General features: G+C 43.4%; 1 protein-coding gene across 1 annotated transcript in view; it reads right to left on the bottom strand.

Annotated features, from left to right (window-relative positions):
• CDK8 (cyclin dependent kinase 8) overlaps window positions 1–15,883 on the bottom strand; it is a 210,003-nt gene extending 194,120 nt beyond the window's left edge. Inside the window, exon 1 of the mRNA XM_073012964.1 lies at window positions 15,764–15,883. The gene's annotated coding sequence lies outside the window, so the exon portion shown is untranslated. The remainder of the gene's footprint in view (window positions 1–15,763) is intronic.
• Window positions 15,884–18,587: the final 2,704 nt, after the last annotated feature.

Here is an 18,587-nt window from a genome sequence, read left to right as displayed (position 1 = left end):
TCTGTATTAGGAGATGATTTCCCAGGAAGCCAGATTCATCTATCATTGAGAACATCATCCCACGTTTCAAAAGACATGACGATGGCTGTCAGTGATGATTTTTTCTTTAGTCTCTAGAGACAGATTGTGAGTTATTTTCAGTGAGTATAAGTGTGTTAGTCCCTGAATATATTTGCCCTTTTGATCACTGGAGACCCATAATTTCAGCAAGTTTTGAGTATTAAGTCTCTGAAGACTCTGAGTTGGCCCCTATATATTTTTTATTCCTTTTTAAAAATAACTTCACATTTCTTCTGGAAAATAATGACTTTCAGACATATTTTTCCTCTATTGTGTTAATGTCTCATTTGAAGATGGAGTAACTTCTTGGCTGCTCAGTATATATATATATATATATATATATATATATATATCTTACATCTTCTCACACATTTAATTGTAAAAATGTTCCTACTTAATCCTATTCCAGCCACCTTCTGTGCAATTCCAAATGTGCTCACCTTCTCCCCAGTGGGTAACAATCCAAAATCACAGATAGCTTCTGTACTGTGAAGTGACATGATTTAGCCCCTCTGAGTTCAGGTTTTCTGGGTGGTGTCAATTCTTCCATTAGCTTGGATTTGATCAGGTTTGTGACTTCTCACCATTCTGCAGATTATGGGATAAATGATCAAAGTAGCTTCTCCTGCCTACCTGATACAGTGAAATAGAATAAAAGTCAAACCAAAAAGGGAGAAAGAAGTGCCATACACTGATTACTGAGACAGGTTATATAATACCGTATCTCGCTGAGCAAGCTTAGCAGGATGAATGATAGAAACAATGAGTCTCATAAGAATTCTTCTTGTTGCCTCACTTCTTAGATGTAGACTAAATTGTTGGGGCCACTTTTGTAAAAGGCACCGAGGGAGGATTTCCTACTGGTGCTTGTGGTGGTGATGGCAGGCAGGTGTTTGAGGAGATGCTAGTGAATGGCTTTCATCTTGGCACTTCAGTGTTGGGGCTTCGTTCAGGGTCTACCATAATGCTGGATGGTCACAGGTCTCTGTACAACAGGCTAGGGACTTTTTGACAATACACCTTCCTTAAAACCTTAACTAGTTTCTTAACAATTTTACTTAGGATCTTGTATCCAATGCCAGAAATCTTGTACTGTTCTCAGTTTGCTAAAGGAATAGCCATGGTCCTCACAACCTTTAGGTCTTTTGTTTGTTCTTTTTGCATTTTGTCAAGAGGATCTTTCTATGACTCTTAACTCTTAGCCACATAGAGTTTGCCTCTGGAATAGTTAGGAGTCTTTCTTTAATCTTCCCTTGAATGTCACCCTTGTCCTTTCGTTGCATTTCAGGTCAGTGCACTTTATGATAGAAGAAGGTATCTTCATTTTTGTCTGTAGGATCGAGCAGCATGACCTTTACTCCAGCCAACTGGGATCAGATTATGTGGCCAGTCCATTGCAACCATGTAGCTTGGGAGGGGCCGCTTAACGGTGTTATTCCCAGCACCGAATGACCAGGTGTTCCTGATAAATCTCTGTGTTGGGAGTCTCCAAGACTACATCCAAATTTAGTGATTCACTGAAAGAAATCATAGGAATCTGCATATAGTTATGTTCACAGCTGAGATTTATTACAGGGAAAAGATATAAGCACAGTCAGCAAAGGAGAAAGGCACATGGGACCAAGTCCAGAGAAATCCAGGTAAGCTTCCAAGAGTCCTGCCCCAGCAGTTACACAAGACACACTTAATTCCTCCAGCATCAAACTGTGGCTACATGAGAGAAGTGTTGTCTACCAGAAAAGCTCGTGACAGACTCAGCGCCCAGTGTTTTACGGGGGGCTGGTCATGCAGGCACCCTTTGCCTAGCACACACCAAAATTCCAGACTCCCAGGAGGAAAGCAGGTGTTCAGCGTACACTCTATTGTTTGCACAAACAGTTTAGGCACAGTGGTCCACCCTTCTCAGGGAATAGTGAGACTATTCCCCCAGTCGAGTTCCTAGGTGCCAGCTAAGAGCCAACCTTGTGAACAGGCCTTTGTAGGGCCAGCCTGACGCCTACCATGTAAATTCTTTTCTACACACACCTAAATCTTCCTCTCCATTCCAGCACATTCTCCTAAATTCTAGCACCACATTTGTGATTGCCTTAGTTAATGTCTAGTAGGTTGTCCCTTTGGAACCTCAAATTCAGCATATTTGGACTGGAAATAATCATCTTCCCCACATCGTTTTCTCATTTTCTCATCATCTTTTTCCTAGCACAGCCAATGCCTCTACCATGCACCAGTTCAGTCAAGGCAGAAGAGTCTGCTCCACATCCACGTGGAGGGCAGGTGGGACTGCCTTAGCTGGCATGGGTCCAAGGGGCCAGAATGGGCAGCAGGATTGCCCCGTATTCACGGCACTGGTGTAGTCAAGGGTCAAGTATGAAACTGTGACCAAGACACTGAAAAGCCTTATAGGTTGAGAACTGAGTTAAAATAGGGTGTTGTCAGAACAGGAGAGCTTGGAGATGAGGCCAAAAGGTCAGACCAGCAGTTTCCCATATCTGAGCTGGCTGGCTGCTTTGATGTGGTGTATGCTTGATGGCTAGTCAAGCACTAAAGGGCTAAGAAGGGAACAAATAGGAACCCAGACTTCTTCCTCATTCCTCCTACCCAATGAATCAACCTGCATCCTTTGGAATACTTGTTATTTTCATTTTTATTGTCTCAGTTAGGGTTGTCACTATTTCTCACATAGATTCGTGCCATCATCTCTCAGGTAGTCTCATATTCTGTTTCCAATTATTCCAGTGTAATTTTTCTACAAGCCTCATTTCGACTTGTCACTCCTCAGCTGTCCCTGTTAATTTCCCACTGTTCTTAGAATAGCACACAAGATTCTTCATATTTTGGCCTCTACCTGTCTTTTGCAATCTCATTTTTACCATTTAGGATCACTTGCAGGGTGTCTCACCTTGCCTTTCACACTTCTAAGGTTTTGCCCATGCTGTTCCCTCTTCCTAAAATGGCCTTTCCCCTCTTGCCTCTCTGGTTCATTCCTGCTTGTCCTTTAACTGTCACCTCAGGTGTCACTCCTGCAAGTCCTCATCTTGCCCTCCTCCTCTCGAGGGCCAACCTATCCATTAGGCTCAGTAGGCACAATCCTACTGAGGGTCTAGGATACGTTTAGGGATCCATGAAAATGTTTTAATTTCTTTTAAAACTAGCCACATACCAAGAGAGAATATAATCCAACTTGGATTGTATTTATACCAACACAATTGTAAAATACAATTTTTAATTTTTTTTTTTTTTTAAGGAGGAAGGGGCCCACGAAGGGAAAAGTGTCGAGGGCCCATGAGAGTCATAATGTGGACCTGCTCACTTCCCCATCTATGTGCTTCTTCAAAGGACTGTGAACCCCTTGGTTATCCTCAGCACCTAGCATGATATCTGGTACATGCTAGGTCCCTCAATATATATTTAATAAGCAAATGCGTAGAAGTTTCAGTATATAGATAGATCTTGGCTTACAAATAGCTTCTACATTAAAACCTTGTTTGTAAGATTTTCTTTGAAACTCAGAACACATTTCCCATAGAAATAATATCAGATATTAGTGGTTTGAGACAAGAGAGGAAAGGCTCCCAGGCCAGTCCACGAAAATGTATGTAACCCACATAACCCACGGTGTTTCTGAAATACTATTCAAGTGCAGCCAAAAGCAGAAAAATCCAATGGTCCTGAAAGTTAACAAACAAAACAGAACAAGAGTTCTTCAACAGTTCAAGTTTATCTTGCACCCAAGTGTTTGACACTCTGCGAAGCCTGCCTTTCTCACATTTCAAATTGCCCGATCTTTGACGGCCTGCTGCAGACACTGTCTGCTTAACCACAGTGGCTACACCAGCGTCCCAAACTCTGTCTTGTGCCACCCTGCCAGGCAGATGGCGGCTTGGGCTGTATGCTCATTGTCTTGTCTCTCACTGCATCCATCTCTTTCCTCTGCTGGCTCCCCTCCCCCAGCCAGCAGGGAGTGGGTAAAAGGGCCCCCAGTCAAAGGGCTGGCTGGCAGGCTGTGGCTCTTCTGACTGTGGGCAGAGCAAAGCGGGAGACAGCATGGTAAAGCGGGTTAACCCTTCACACCCTAATGCTGCATTCAGCTTAATGCTGAAGTGTGTTCAGAGTTAAAACATTTTTTGAGACAGGGTCTTACTCTGCCTCCCAGGCTGGAGTGCAGTGGCACACGATCACAGCTTATTGCAGCCTCGACCTCCTGGGCTCAGGTGATCCTCTTACCTCACCTCCTGAGTAGCTGGTATTACAGGCATGTGCCACCACACTCAGCTAAATTTTATCTTTTCTGTAGAGACAGGGTTTTGACATGTTGTCCAGGCTGGTCTCGAACTCCTGGACTCAAGCGATCCTCCTGCTTTGGCCTCCCAAAGTGCTGGGATTATAGTCGTGGCCACTGTGCCCGGCCTTTTTATTTTATTTTTTAACAAAGAAAAAGGATTTAGGTTTAATCTTAAAGAGGGTTTACCCTGTGTGGTTGATAGTAGAGTTGTTTGTGTCTTGGAAACTGATGTTAGTAGACACCTTCCTATTCAATACATTACATGAAGCTCTTCAAACAGTTTGTTCAGGTGAGAAGCGAGGTTTCACTTCTTGACCACTGAGTATGCTGAGACAGGGACAATTACCACACCCACCTGGGCAAAATGGGTATCTATCCCATGGAAAGGCATTTTCTGAACTAGTGCAGTCCTATTGAGAAACAGTGACCCCTTAACAGGGTGAGGATTACAACTTCAATGATTTTATAACATTGAGCATCAACTCTCAGAATTTCTTAGGTGATCTGGAGAGCTTAAATAATTTATCCAAGGTCAAGTGGCTAGTTAGAAGCAAGGCAAAATATCTTGTATTTTTTAACGTCTTTACTAATAATTTACATAATTTAATGTCTGATGCCATGTGTTTATTGTCAGAAGATGTCTAATTATTGGTGTTACAAGGCTAATAACTGAAGCTCAACACAGAGAAAGACCTCTTCTAACCTATTCAGGACAAAATGACGAGCCATGGTCTATCTGGCTTGGTAGGACTCTGGGGAAGTTTGGGCCAATTTATCATGTTGCTCCAGAGACTCCGAGTGCACTTCCCAAACCAGTTTGGAGGGCCCAGGCCTCAGCTCTGCAGCTTATGGTCTGGAGAGTATGGTCTCTGTTCACCCTGTAATAATTCTAATAGCATGGGTGAGAGTAGAGCAGGTTTCAGATCAGAGACAGTGGCAGATGCAGTAAGATGCCATGTCAGGCATTTCTCATTTTCAGTTAAATGAATAGTCATATTTCTTAGGCCCTTCTTACATGGAAATAAACTAGGAACATTTAACCTGTTATATTTAAGTGATGAGTACAGACTCATAGAATCTCAGGCCTAGGAGAAGATGGACAATCTTCTAAACACATCCTCCTTGGGCTCTCGAGAACCTGCACTTAAAATTTCTCAGTTAATTGCCAAACCTGCTTTTAAAGACCAAAGGGGTTATTGTCTCCCTTTTCTTTTTCTTTTCTTTTCTTTTTTTTTCAGATGGAGTCTCACTCTGTTGCCCAGGCTAAAGTGCAGGGGTGCAATCCTGGCTCACTGCAATCTCCACCTCCTAGTTTCAAGAGATTCTCCTGTCTCAGCCTCCCGAGTAGCTGGGATTACAGGCGCCTGCCACCATGCCTGGCGAATTTTTTCTATTTTTAGTAAAGATGGGGTTTCACCATGTTGGTCAGGCTGGTCTCGAACTCCTGACCTCAGTTGATCCACCTGCCTCAGCCTCCCAAAGTGCTGGGATTACAGGCCTGAGCCATTGCGCCCGGCCTTATTTCCATTTTCTACACACTCAATATTTTGTCAGTTTGGGTCTCTGAGAAGTGGACACCAAGACAGGATTATACATACAGGAAATTTATTGGGGAAACACTTGTTGATGATACAGGCAGAGGGAGTGGGAGTAGGTGAGGAGAACCTCCAGGCTGTATTGTGGGTCTGACACCTTCCAGAGAAGAAAGGGAAGGAAGGAGGCCTGAGCAGGAAAAGCCTCAGAATGCATTGTAGTTTTGTTTTGTTTTGTTTGTTTGTTTGAGACCGAGTCTCACTCTGTCACCCAGGCTGGGGTGCAGTGGTGCGATCTCAGCTCACTACAAGCTCCGCCTCCCGGGTTCAGGCCATTCTCCTGCCTCAGCCTCCTGAGTAGCTGGGACAACAGGCGCCTGCCACCATGCCCGGCTAATTTTATTGTATTTTTAGTAGAGACGGGGTTTCACCGTGTTAGCCAGGATGGTCTCGATCTCCTGACCTTGTGATCCGCCCGCCTCGGCCTCCCAAAGTGCTGGGATTCCAGGCGTGAGCCACCGCGCCCAGCCTGCATTGTAGTTCTAAGAGAGCTCTCCAGGATCATAGAGGAGCCACCACTGGACAGAAATGGCCCAGTTCTAATACTGCCTTCATGCGTAGTCACTGCTAGGAGTAGCCTGGGGGAAGCATGGCCTGGGCCTGAGCACTGTGGCACACCCAAAGGTGTGACAACTGGAGGCTCTCAGTCAGTCGTGCTTCTCATGCAGGTTCTCTAAAGTGGTGCACCTCTATGACTGCCACAAATATTTAACATCCTTAGCACATTTAGAAACAATCACAATTTGGTTCTGGCTTAGCCCAAATCCTCCTTTGCTCTCCCAAACCACCTGCATCTATTATCTGTTTCTTGATCCCAATTGCCATCAGAGAAGCTAACACTGCTAGGGATCATATCTGTTTTCTCTTCTCCAGGTGAAATAACCTTACTCCACTGCTCTCCTCTGAATCCTCTTAAGGTCTGCCAAGCCTCTTTGTCAAAGCCCAGAGCTGCAACCTGCACTCTGTATGAGCAGGATGCTCTGGAGAGGCGGTTCACCACAGTGATTAGGTACACAGACTTTGGCGACAGATGTCAGCTCATGGCCCCAATTGCCACATAATGGTTTGGAGGCCTTATGCAAGTACCTTAATTTTCTGGTCATCTGTTTTTCCATTTGTGAAATACAAATAACAGTCACTCTGACCTAGTGGGGTTAAGTAAGATAATACAGGTATACACTAAAAGTCCTTGGCATGTGGTAAGGGCTTCGTAAACATCAGCATAAAATATTGTTAACCTTGTATCCAGTCTTGAGCTTAATTAATAAAAGGACTTTTGTTGCTGACTCATATCCAGTTTGTGGCCCATTTGCCTTAGCCTTGAGGTGCTTTTGTTCATGGTTTGTTCACAGTAAGTAACTGCCCATGTGATGTGGGTGTTTGTTTTTCCTTTCAAAATGTACCATACTATTTTTATTCTTGATCATTGACCCTCTGTCTGTCAGCTTTTCCGAAGAGTCTGTTCTTCTGGGGATCAGTTAAAAGTTTTATTTTCATTTTGTTTTGTATTTTTTTAAATTTATTTTTAGTGACGCTGCGAAGCAAGAGATAAGAAGCTGCCTTGTGTCATTGCTAAAATATTTCCTCTCTGAGCTTTAACAGTTAATGCTTCTTCTGGATTCATAGTGGTTCCTAGGATTCCAGGAATCTGGCATAGCCACAAAAGTTTTTGATCTTGGTTTAATGAATTCTTCAGTATTTTAAAGAGTAATGTGAATTTCTCAAATCATCTAATTTTGATCTTAATTTGATCCTCTCCTATTGCCAATAATCTGAAAGGGAAGGGGAGGGTGTCAGCACCCCCTTGGAAATGCTAAGAATAATAACCGGCACATCATCTTAATTTTCTATCACATTTCATTTTCTCTGAAGAGATTCCATGCTCATTGTCTCATCTGATATTCAAACCAACTCAACAGTAGATTGGTGAGAATTACTTGTGCTTATTTTGGGAAGAAACGGGAGTACAGAGAGATGTATAATTTACCCAAGTCATCTGAGAGGCCACTGGCAGCACCTGAAGCAGGCCTTGGTTCTCCAAGTTTATCACTGTTAGCTTCATTTTGGCCAGACTGCCAAATATGGTAGGATAGGGCTCTGCTCGCAGAATAAGCGCCTAGTGGCACAAACCTCTCTTTCTTCCATCATCCTGGGGTCTAGAACCACACACCTTCATAAGTGGCCTTTCTTTGTGGTCCTCATAAAGAATAAGGAGTTAGTCCTTGCAGCTTCCAAGCAGATCCACAGCTGGGACATTGAGTATCAGTCAACTGGCTCTCAAAGGAAGAAACCAAACTTTTGGGTTGTAACATAATAGCATGTAATGGGCCTCGTTTGACCATAAATTATTATTTTAGGAATCTGAGCCCATGTCTGCCTCTTAATTATGCTACTCTTAAGCAAAATCATTAATAATTTTATACTCCCAAGATCAGAGTCCCATATGCAGTTGTGTGCATTTAATCCATGCTCAGTTGTCTCAGGAATTGACAAGCAATCCTTTGCATAAACAAGCCATTCCTCTAGATAGTGTCCTAATGTAGACTTGAATCAAACAAGTGCTTTATGGAGGCTGGCAGGAATCTTAAATTTGAGCTCTGCCATCTGCAAATGGAATATTCTCACCTTTCTTACCTCCTTCCTCCCCTCCCCCAACATCCCCCACTATTTATCTTCTGCCTCTGTTATCGTTGCTTGCTCAGCATCCTTTACTCCATTCATTTGAGAGAATTACCCCTCCTCCATTCCATGTGGTTCTTGGGCTGCCAATCATCAAATCTGTTTCACAGTCTTCCCTAGTGTACAAATGTAACCAAATTAGTTCAAACAGCTTCTGGCTCCCATGGGTCATGTGGTAAGCACGTTGCTAACTTTACAAGAAATCACCAAGCTGTTTTCCAAAATGGTTGGACCATTTTAGGTTCCTACTAGTGATGTATAAGACGGTTGGCTACATAATTTGCTGGACTCAGTGCAAAAGAAAATGTGGGGTCCATTGTTAAAAAAACGAGAAATACAAAGCTTTTTTTTTCTGCAGTATTTTCTTGACTTGTCATGGTGTTTTTAATTTGCTATTCATGCTATTAATTATCGGCATGAATTTTACTGCTGTTTCATCTTTATGTTATGCAATGCCAGAGTCTCTGCTTTTAATTATTTGGGCATATATAGAAACAGAATTGCTGAATCATATGGTAATTCTATTTTTAATTTTTTGAAAAATAACATGATTACTTTTTACTTACTTTGAGTCTTGCTGAACTCCCATGCATTTTGCCCATCAGAATTCATGCTCATAGGTCACTGCAAACACTATAACTGAATGGGGCAGCAAGAAACAGCACACATATTGTGAGTATCTCCTCTGCTCACACTATCCTTCATTGCCCTATTGGACTTTGCTTACAAAACACTAGTTCAAAGGTAAAATTATTAAGAATTTTAGGCCAGGCATGGTGGCTCACGCCTGCAATCCCAGCACTTTGGGAGGCCAAGGCAGGTAGATCTCTTGAGGTCAAGAGTTCAAGACCAACCTGGCCAACATGGGGAAACCGGTCTCTACTAAAAATACAAAAAATTAGCTGGTTGTGGTGGTGGGCACCTGTAATCCCAGCTACACGGGAAGCTGAGGCAGGAGAATCGCTTGAACCTGGGAGGTGGAGGTTGCAGTGAGCCTAGATTGCGCCACTGCACTCCAGCCTGGGCAATAAGAGCAAAACTCCGCCTCAAAAAAAAAAAAAAAAAAAAAAGGAATTTCAAACAGTGACAGCAGAATATTAAACCAAGGGTGGGGCTCATCTGAGCATGGCACCTGTGAAGCCAAGCCTGGGATGAGAATTCCAATTGTTCTACATTCTCCCTAGCGATCAATACTGTCAGGCTTTTTGATTTTAGCTATTTGTATGGATAGAAATGGTATCTTGTTATGGTTTTAATCTGAATGTCCATAATGATTGATGATGTCAGGTATTGCCTTAGTCTGTTTAGGGAGCTATAACAGACTACCATAGAATGGGTATCTTATAAACAACAAACATTTATCTCTCACAGTTCTGGAGGTCAGGAAGTTCAAGATTAAGGCACGGGCATATTTGGTGTCTGGTGATTGCTTACTTTCTGGTTCATAGATGGCTGTCTTCGTAAGCTTGTTTCATCAAACCATGCAAACTAAGAAGGCAATAGAGTCTGCTAGTAGGACAGACGTAACAATCACATAATATAATCATGAAAGTGACATCCTACCACCTTTGTAATATTCTTCTAATTAGACGCAGGCCACGCTTGCTTTGTCTTGCCTTGAGCCTATGCTCAAAGGAAGACTGTTACACAAGGGCATGAATACCAGAAGGCAGGGCTAATTGGGGGCCATCTTAGAGTCTCCAGCCACATCATCCTTAACTCCTCTTTTTCTTTTGCCTGCACAACCAATCCGTAAGCAAATTCTATTGGATTTGCCTTCAATATATTTCAGAAACAACTACTTCTAACCACCATCACTACTACCACTCTGTTCCCAGCTATTGTTCTCTTTCCACTGGATTATTGTGGTGGCCTCCTAACTGGACTCTCTGCTCCTGCCTTGCCCATTTTCAGTACAAAAATAAGAGTGATTCCATTAAAATGTAAATCATATAATGCAACTTCCTATCTTACTTGAAAAAGCCAAAGTTCTTAAAATGATTATCAAGCTTCTATGTGATCTTGTCCCTGGCTATCTCTCTGATCTTGTTTCCTATTATTGTTCCTCTGCTCACTTAACTTCAGCCATTTAGGCTTGATATTTCTCAAAAAACACGCTCCCATTTTAGGGCCCTTTATTACATATTGCCTCTGCCTCAAATGTCCTCCCTCCGTAACTGCATGGCCAACTTCTTCACCTCATGTAAGTCTTACTCAAATGTCATCTTTATAGCAATGCTTTCCCTAAGTAATCTGTGAGAAATTGCAAACTTATGTTCCCTACTTCTCTTCTTTTATTCCTGCATAACACATATCATCAGCTGTATTAGTTCATTTTTACACTGCTATGGAGAACTACCTGAGACTGGGTGATTTATAAAGAGGTTTAATTGATTGAGTTCTGCATGGCTACAAAGGCCTCAGGAAACTTACAATCATGGTGGAAGGTGAAGGGGAAGCAAGCACCTTCTTCACAAGGCAGCAGGAGAGAGAAAGTGTGGGAGAACTGCCAGACACTTTCAATCCATCAGATCTTGTGAGAACTCATTCACTATCATGAGAATAGCATGAGGGAAACTGCCCCCATGATCCAATCACCTCCCACCAGGTCCACCCCTCGACGTGGGGATTAATTTGAGATGAGATGTGGGGACACAGAGCCAAACCATATCAAATAAATAAGCTCACTGTTTATTTAGTAATTGACCACCACTCTGCACTAGAATGTAGGCTCCACAAGAAAGGAGATATTTGAGTGATTTTTCCATCTACAGCAACTTGAACAGGATAGTGGCTTAATAACTATTTGTTGAATGAATGAATATATTTAGATATATTTAATCCATCTGGAATTAATTTTTATGAATGGCTGGAGATAAGAACGTGGCTTAGCCATTTTTTCCCTTCTAAACAGATGGCCAATTATCTCAACATTGTGTATTGAACAATCTATTTATTAAACCACCCCTGACCCCCAACTTAAAATGTCTTTTTTTCTCTAAATGGAAAGGCTGTTCCATGGAATATCACCTATTTATTAGTGTTTAATGTTCTCATTTTATGGCATCCTTTAATGAGGCTTGGACTACTGAACACTGGAGCTAGATGATGATTCTGTATTCTCAGAACTAATGTATGGGTTGTCACTCTATTGTGACATTTCATGTGACTCAGCCCCTTTGGATTTATAGATTTTTCTGTTTCATGCTAAATGACCAGAAGATCACAATGTTGATATTGATGATGATGAACCCATGAATCCACTAACCATTGCAACCTTTGAGGAAGAGAGGTGGCAAATAATGATGAATTAGGTCACATTAACGGTAGTAAACCTTGCCTGGCTGATTAATCATTTTATTACTGGAGCCTAGAATAGCACCCACATACCATAGGTGTTCAAATGTTCAATTGAAGAATAGAACATTTGCTGTCTTCAAATATTTAAAAAACTTCATGTGGTGGGTGTGTTATGGGGATACAAGGTGAGGTTTTCTCCTGTCTTAAGGTAAGAACCCATGTATGTGAATTGTTGTGACTGAACAGAAGAATTTTCTCACATTTAGGGCTGGCCAACATTCTCCTTGGCAGCTTCGTGAATCAGCAGCCTCCACATCAGTGGAAGTACTGAGTTAAGTAAGCATCTGTCAGAAGTCACATAGGAGGGATTCCAGCTTTGAGAAGTGAGTTGGAAGAGATAACGATGATAGGCAGGAAAACAAGGCCCCCACCTCACCCTCGGAAGATGTTTATATCCTAATGCCCAGAACCTATGAATATGTTGCCTTATATGGAAAAAGATCTTGTAGATGTGATTAAATTAAGGACCTTAAAATAGGGAGATGATCCTGGATTATCAGGGCGGGCCCCATCTATTCACATGTCCTCAGAGAACCTTTCCCTGCTGAGTTGAGTCAGAGGAAAATGTGAAGAATGGTCAGAGATTCAACATTACTGACTTTGAAGATGGAGGAAGAGGGCCACAAACCACATCTGATCGGCCTCTGAAGGCTACAAAGGGCAAGGAAAAGATTCACCTCTGCACCCTCCATTAAGGATCACGGTCCTGCCAACACCTTGATTTTAGCCGAGACCTGTGTTGGATTTCTAATGCACAGAACTGTAAGAAAGTAAGTCTGTGTGTTTTAGTCCATCAAATTTGTGGAAAATGAATACAGTGATCTTCAGGGCTATTTTCCAGATTTTCCAGATCTAAGAATCCAAAATGCTAAACTGTCAGAGGAGTGATTGGATTAGAGTCAGGAAAACAATTCCAACAGTAAGGGTTATTAAACACGGAAGTGGTTACAGCAAAATTGAGCAGACAGTGTAAATAAATAAACATGGAAGTGGTTTATTAAGTAGATTGTGAAATCCCTATCTATAAGGAGCTTAAAAATGAGAGTGGATGAATGTTACCTGTCTCAAACTCAGTCTGAAGTTTCATCACCCAATGTCCTGAGGATGAAGCTAAATCAATTTCTACCCCTCTGGATTCTGTAAAAGGAAGCCTGAAGCAAAAACAGGCAAGAGTTTCCTTAAGATTGGGGCAAACTGCCTTTAAATGAGAATAGTTTCCCTTCTGAAAGTTTTAGGAGTTTTCCACTTCCTCTTTGGCATGAAATATGAAATTTTGCACGAATACAGATATACATAAACAAAAAATGTAGCCATTGATAGGTTTATTCCAACTCACACTAAGCCTTTTATTTGATTTAGAGTAATTGAGGCAAGGCGGCATATTTTCATCAAAGGGTCTGTTACAATAGGAAGTTTTTTTTTTTTTTGGAGATGGAGTCTGGCTCTGTCGCCCAGGCTGGAGTGCACTGGCACGACCTTGGCTCACTGCAACCTCTGCCTCCCGGGTTCAAGCAATTCTCCTGCCTTAGCCTCCCCAGCAGCTGGGACTACAGGTGCCCACCACCACACCCAGCTAATTTTTGTATTTTAGTAGAGACATAGTTTCACCATGTTGGCCACGCTGGTCTTGAACTCCTGACCTCAGGTGATCCACCTGCCTCAGCCTCCCAAAGTGCTGGGATTACAGGCGTGAACCACCACGCCTGGTTAATAGGAAGATTTTGATTCTTTCTTAACTTTAAGAAAGCTCCCTCTTACTTCCTGGGAGTGTAAGTCTTTGAGTCTACAAATCAGTTTGCACACAACCTCTTCAGAAATCTGTTCTGGGCCGGGCTCGGTGGCTCATGCCTGTAATCCCAGTACTTTGGGAGCTGAGGTGGGCAGATCACGAGGTCAAGAGATCGAGACCATCCTGGCCAACCATGGTGAAACCTCATCTCTACTAAAAATACAAAAATTAACTGGGCATGGTGGTGGGCGCCTGTAGTCCCAGCTCCTCGGAAGGCTGAGGCAGGATAATTGCTTGAACCCAGGAGGCGGAGGTTGCAGTGATGCAGTTAGCCAAGATCACGCCACTCCAGCCTGACAACAGAGTGAGATTCTGTCTCAAAAAAAAACACAAAAAAACAAAAAAACGGAAATCTGTTCTGACTTGTCCAACTAAGGCCCCCACTAAAAGGGAAAGAATAGCTGATAGCTGCAGCTTTCACCTAAACTCCCCTCAGTCTGCACTTGTGTGTGTCACCTGCTTCTGGCTTACACAGTGGCTGGAATTTTTGGTTATATTTGTTTTGGAAAGTAAAATATAAATGCAACCAGACTCTGGATAATTCCAGTAGTTATTCAGCCAGCTGTGTTGGGAGGCTCTCTCTGAAACAGTGATCAGTAGCGTTTTGACTACAGATTCACTGGTCTCAAGAATCGGTTGCCCTTTCTCTGTGCCACAATTAAGTCCTCGTCTATGTCAGAAGTGGGGTGGAGGATGGGGTAGAAGCGGGGGGATATTGTTATAATTGCCTCCCTTGCCACCATCAGCACTTCTCACCTGTCCTTGTGAATCACTAGTTTACCCTTATAGAACCTAGTTTTGCATCAGCAATTGAGGTCACTTCGCCTTGGAGCTGCTGCACCAATCTGAAAGTCTCCATGAGCCACAAGACAGTTGTGATGGTCTGGATGGCAGCCTTCAAATGAGCAGTTACACTCTAGAATTCTTAGACTATTAGGGCTGGAAGGGACCTTGATATTAACACAGGTTCAAGCCCATTTTATCCAGATGATGAAACTGATGCCCAGACACCTAAAGAATCTTGTTTTAGATCACTTGCTGACTTCTAGTTCTATTTTTTGACACCTAGTGTCCAGTGTGCTTTACACTTCAGGCCACTGTGGTCTCAAATAGAGCTAGGAACCAGGTGTAGTGGCACACGCCTGTAGTCCTAGCTACTTGAGAGGCTGAGACAGGAGATGGCTTGAGCCCAAGAGTTCAAGGCTGCAGTGAGCTATGATTGTACCACTGCACTCCAGCCTGGGCAACAGATCGAGACTGTCTTTAGAAATTCCCAAAATCAAACAGAGCTGGGGCTAAACATTCAATAAACTCCAGCCTCTGGAGTCCAAGAGATCTGAGTTTCAATCCTGACTTTGCCACTGATTGGCAATAAGACCTTGGGTAAGTTACTTAACCATTAACATACCCACTAAGTCACCGAATAAGCTTCCAGAACTTGGCCTAATCTCTGGGGAGGGGATCCCTGGAAGAACTAGGGTCATTTTTCTTTTTTAACCAGTTCACCAGTTGGGGCCAGGGAAGGGCGGTCGTATGCAGCCCAGAGGAGTCAGAAATTCACCTGAAGTCCAGAAAAGAGGCATTTTTCTTGCACACCAGAGCTCATGGGCTGACATTCTCACTGGACATCTCTCTAAGTCTCCTGCTCTGCGATCCCCAAGGCCATCAGCCTTGCCTGACCTCCAAACGTTTCCCCCTTCTTGTGCCGGCTTAATTTTCCAGGGCTTTCCCCCTTTCTATTCGTCTCCTATCAGGTTCCCAGTCCGATGACTAGGACGCCCCACGTCGCAGCCAGGAGCAGAGGCGCCCAAGGTGGCGGTATAAGCCGTCTTCAGGCCTGTGGCCCCGCTGATGGCAGAAAGAGGTCGCGGGGACAGCCCCAGCCCCGGACCTCAGGCCAGGCAAGGCTCTAGAAAGGTCCCTGACGCTTCCCTGCCCTCCCCGGAGCTGGCGCTCTAGCGCCCCGAGATCGACAGTCAGCATAGCGAACGAACGCGCTACCTGCGGCCCCGGAGATCGACAGTCACCATAGCGAAGGAACGCGCTACCTGCGGCCGAGGGTAAAGCGCCGCTGCGGGCCCCGTGACAGCCGAGAAGACGACGGCGGCCGAGGAGGCCCAATCCCGAGGCTCGGCCCCGTCAGGGTCCGCGCCAGAGGTGTGCGCGTGTACGTGCGCTCGTGCACGTGCATGTGTCTGCGCGCGCCCTAACAGACCTGCTCCGAAGCGTCTCCGCTGACTGCCCGTCGGTGGCGCGCCTGGCTGCGGCGCCCACGTGCCACGCAGACGCCCCCTGGCGCGTCCCGCTCTTGCTTTGCCGCCCAACGAGCGCGTTGCGGCCGCGGGACAGCCCTGCAGAGAAACGCGGTCACGCACGCAGTGGCCTCCCCGTCTGGGTTTTTAACTGCTCAAACCTCCACGCGCCCTGGCGTCTCCACACAGCACTCCAGATGTGTCAGATTTCCAGAAATGTTTTGATCGCTTGCTTTTACTTCTTAAGATCTGTTTTTGAACTCTTCCTCTACAGGGTGTATATCATGACTCTGACATGTTTTAGGGCCGCGAGGGGGGTAATGAATCTTTGACATGGGCGCCTTGGTGAATGACCTGAATTCTCACTCCTGAGTAAATTGTCTGACTGGCTTCCCCTATGTCGCATTTTAGGGTTAAAACATGCATTTTGTTTTTGTTTAATATCTATGTTTATATAGACTGCAAGTTTCATAAGGGCACGGGCTGGGAGGGGCTATGGCTCTTTTGCCTCTTACTGTGTTTTCAGAACCTTGCAGAAACTAGGACATAGTGTATGTTCTGTAAACAGATATTGAATGTAAGGGAGGAAGGAACTTTCCAGAAGTGTGACCTTTGGTTTTGGAAAGGCACAAGGTTCTTAGGCGTAGAGAACACAAGTTTAGAATGAGGGCCTCTACAGTTTTGTTGACAATACATTACTTTAAGTAACAACTTTTAAAAAATGCACTTCAAATGTATATGTATATATGTTTATTTATAAGTTATAAAAATGTAATGCATGCTCATATATTTATGTATTATTACAAAGAGCTCACCAAATAGAAATTTTAAAATGCTAAAATAAAAATAATACCTTGGTCAGGGATGATGGCTCATGCCTGTAACTCCAGCACTTTTGGAGGCCAAGGCGGGCGGATCACTTGAGCCCATTAGTTCGAGACCAGCCTGGGCAGCATAGTGAGACCCATATGTACAAAAAGTAATTTAAAAAAATTAGCCGGGCGTGGTGGTGCGTGGCTGTCATTCCAGCTGCTTGGGAGGCTGAGGTGTGAGAATGGCTTGAGACTGGGAAGTGGAGGCTGCAGTGAACCGTGTTTGTGCCACTGCACTACAGCTTGAGTGGCAGAGTGAAATCGTGTCTCAATCAGTCAGTCAATCAATCAATCAATCAATAAGATGATAACAATACCTACAAGTTCTAAAATAATTTCCCGCAGCGCACTTAGGAACCCACTAGGTAGACAGTTTGTAGGGAGAAGGCTGCCCTCTACTGGTGGAGGGCAGCTAAGGACATTTGCTTTGGATCGTCTGCCTTCTGCAGGAATACACACGGATCTATCCTTTGTGGCCTACACAGTGTGTACACTTAGCATTCAGTCCAGGTTATTTTCACTCATAGGAAATGTAAGGTGAGGCATTGTTTTAAGCCGGGACAGCTTTAAAAGGCTGAGATACTCGTATTGTGCAGTCATTATGGACCAGGAAACGTTGAAACATCTGCGAGTAGAAACGACTCAAAACTGAACGTCCGTCTCTGTAACATCATGGCCAATATTCAGTAAAGGGGAAAAAATTAGTTAATCTGTTCTCATATGTCAAGTCTTACAAATCCTTTTGCTTTGAGGACAACTAAATTGTACTGTTGTAGTTTTGATAGCAGAATATGCCCTGCTGATTTTTAAACCTTAGAGACTTTTAGAGCAAAAAGCATAGAACAGATTTTTATAAAACAATGTGTCTTTTTCACTTGAGAGTTCAGCATTCGAAAAGTTTTAAAGTACCTTTATGCAGAGGCTAAACTGAGGAAAACTGATTAAAATATAATTTGAGGCATATATTGCAGATTTTTGTATGAATTTTCCAGCAAAGTAATCTGTACTTCCTATGAGAATATGAGTGAAAAGTATAGCACAGAATGCAGTCAACCATGAAATTGTTTGCTAAGCTGCAAATTGTATAGATAAATAATTCAGTTGCTATTCTGTATTAGTCCAAAACTATTCTTTACTGCATGACTAACATATTCCATTTTACCTTCTCAGTTCCACTTCTGCAGTAAGTAATATGTTTCAGAATCTGTTTCAGCTGCTCCTACCTTCAAGTTGCTCACCGTCAGTACTATGGATATAGGCAGGAAGGCAAATGATCATAAGTGAATAAGAGTCCTGATCCCTCCTCCTATCTCACAAATAAAACACCTACCAGCAAATATACACAGATGCCCACAGTGTCTAGGCAGAGTGGGGAAAGGAAGGAAGGAAGAAAAGGTAGAATTGCTTTACGTGTCTCATTGGTTTCGAGCTCCTCACACCGGCGCTTCTAACTTGTGGGGCTTCCTTCACAATGTATTGTCTTTCTCTGTAATGTCATGGTCAGTACTCCATAAAGGGAAAACAATTAGTGAATCTATTCTCCTGTGTCGAGTTTCACGAGTTTTTCCCATTTGAAGACAAACTGATGATGCTATTGTAGTTTTGCTGATTTTTAAGCCTTAAAGAGCAAAAGCATATAACAGATTTCTATAAAACAGCATGTCTTTTTGATTTGAATAGTTCAGTGTTCAAACACATTTT

This window comes from Chlorocebus sabaeus, chromosome 3 (assembly GCF_047675955.1).
Source record: "Chlorocebus sabaeus isolate Y175 chromosome 3, mChlSab1.0.hap1, whole genome shotgun sequence".
NCBI lineage: Eukaryota > Metazoa > Chordata > Mammalia > Primates > Cercopithecidae > Chlorocebus > Chlorocebus sabaeus.
This window is presented reverse-complemented; position numbering and strand designations above follow the sequence as displayed.